Source organism: Alosa sapidissima, chromosome 2 (genome assembly GCF_018492685.1).
Source record: "Alosa sapidissima isolate fAloSap1 chromosome 2, fAloSap1.pri, whole genome shotgun sequence".
NCBI classification, from domain to species: Eukaryota; Metazoa; Chordata; class Actinopteri; order Clupeiformes; family Clupeidae; genus Alosa; species Alosa sapidissima.
Window position 1 is genome coordinate 39,855,876 of NC_055958.1, and position 2,500 is coordinate 39,858,375.

The following is a 2,500-nucleotide window of genomic DNA, read 5'->3' on the forward strand; positions in this document are numbered from 1 at the left end:
CATTAATCACTTGGCTTGCATATTCATTCATGTAATTGTAATAGAACATTAGTCACTGATACCAACACACACGCACGCACACACACATACACACATACACACACACACACACACACACACACCACACACATATCCAAACACACAAACAAGGGAGGTGGGGGATATGGCAAACATTCCCAGGTACTTGTACTTTGCCATCCACCATTGGAAAAGACAGGACTGGTGTGAGGATCATATGAGAGGAACACAGCAGCGTGTTACAAGTGTCCCTCAACACCTGAACAGGTGCTGCATACCTGGAACAGGGGTCAAGGTCTCAAGGTCATTTGATTAGTCAGGATGGATGAGACAGTATTAACACTGTATGAATAGCTGATCAATATTAAACACATTGGGGGGCAGTGAGACCTGAGGTAGATGGACACAGTCTATGTGTATAGGGCAGTAAGGGTCATGGTGTATAGGGCAGTAAGGGTCATGGTGTATAGGGCAGTAAGGGTCATGGTGTATAGGGCAGTAAGGGCAGTAAGAGCAGTAGTTCATATGTGGAGTAGCTCATATGATGTGGAGTACTGTAGCTCATATGATGTGGAGTACTGTTAGCTCATATGATGTGGAGTACTGTAGCTCATATGATGTGGAGTACTGTAGCTCATATGATGTGGAGTAGCTCATATGATGTGGAGTACTGTAGCTCATATGATGTGGAGTACTGTAGCTCATATGATGTGGAGTACTGTAGCTCATATGATGTGGAGTACTGTAGCTCATATGATGTGGAGTAGCTCATATGATGTGTGCATATGGGTGACTGTAGCCCACACTTATAATTTCAACTGGTGCGTGTGTGTGTGTGTATGTGTGTGTGTGTGGGTTCAACCGGTGCGTGTGTGTGTGTGGGGTTCAACTGGTGCGTGTGTGTATGTGTGTGTGTGTGTGGGTTCAACTGGTGTGTGTGTGTGTGTGTGTGTGTGGGTTCAACTGGTGTGTGTGTGTGTGTGTGTGTGTGTGTGTGTGTGTGTGTGTGTGGGTTCAACTGGTGCGGTGTGTGTGTGTATGTGTGTATGTGGGTTCAACTGGTGCGTGTGTGTGTGCGTGTGTGTATTGGTTCAACTGGTGCATGTGTTGTGTGTGTGTGTGTGTGTGTGTGTGTGTGTGTGGGTTCAACTGGTGCGGTGTGTGTATGGGTTCAACTGGTGCGGTGTGTGTATGTGTGTGTGTGTATTGGTTCAACTGGTGCATGTGTGTGTGTGTGTGTGTGTGTGTGTGTTCAACTGGTGCATGTGTGTGTGTGTGTGTGTGTGTGTGTGTGTGTGTGTGTGTGTTCAACTGGTGCATGTGTGTGTGTGTGTGTGTGGTGTGTGTGTGTGTGTTCAACTGGTGTGTGTGTGTGTGTGTGTGTGTGTGTGTGTGTGTGTTCAACTGGTGCATGTGTGTGTGTGTGTGTGTGTGTGTGTGTGTGTGTGTGTTCAACTGGTGCATGTGTGTGTGTGTGTGTGTTCAACTGGTGCATGTGTGTGTGTGTGTGTGTGTGTGTGTGTGTGTGTGTGTGTGTGTGTGTGTGTGTGTGTGTGTGTGTAATTATATACATATTGATTTTGAGATTTCTTGCAGGGGCATGAGGGTGAGTAAAGGTTAATAGGGCGAGGGCCCTAGCAGAGAGAGCCAGACCAGAGGGCCCTAGCAGAGAGAGCCAGACCAGAGGGCCCTAGCAGAGAGAGCCAGACCAGAGGGCCCTAGCAGAGAGAGCCAGACCAGAGGGCCCTCATGCCCCTGCAAGAAATCTCAAAATCAATATGTATATAATTACACACACACACACACACACCACACACACACATGCACCAGTTGAACCAATACACACACACACATACACTCACGCACCAGTTGAACCCACACACACACACACACCACACACACACACACACACACACACACACACACACACATGCACCAGTTGAACCAATACACACACGCGCACACACACGCACCAGTTGAACCCACATACACACACACACACACGCACCAATTGAACCCATACACACACACACACTCTCTGTCCTGGTTCTCTGGTCTGGCTCTCTGTTGTGGTTCTCTGGTCTGACTCTCCGTTGTGGTTCTCTGCTCTGGCTCTCCGTTGTGGTTCTCTGCTCTGGTTCTCTGCTCTGGCTCTCCGTTGTGGTTCTCTGCTCTGGTTCTCTGCTCTGGCTCTCTGTTGTGGTTCTCTGCTCTGGCTCTCTGTTGTGGTTTCTCTGCTCTATAGTGGGTTTGATCATAACACAGCTCTGTTAGTCAGCATTTGCATAGACAATTATCAAAACACTGCTTGATCATTTGTTAATGGTATAACTATGACTACTATAACTATAAATATGCTACTGTTTTCAGGCGTTAATCACTTCTCTGATTGTGCCATTATGTGCTTTTGCATTGATATTAGAACTGTATCTAGTTGTACTTAATTTGGTATATTTGTTTCTGTGTGTGTGTGTGTGTGTGT

The 2,500-nt window shown here is 46.9% G+C and overlaps 1 protein-coding gene across 1 annotated transcript in view; it reads left to right on the forward strand.

Annotated features, from left to right (window-relative positions):
* Window positions 1-2,500, forward strand: part of stxbp5l (syntaxin binding protein 5L) — a 165,143-nt gene that overhangs the window by 155,640 nt on the left and 7,003 nt on the right.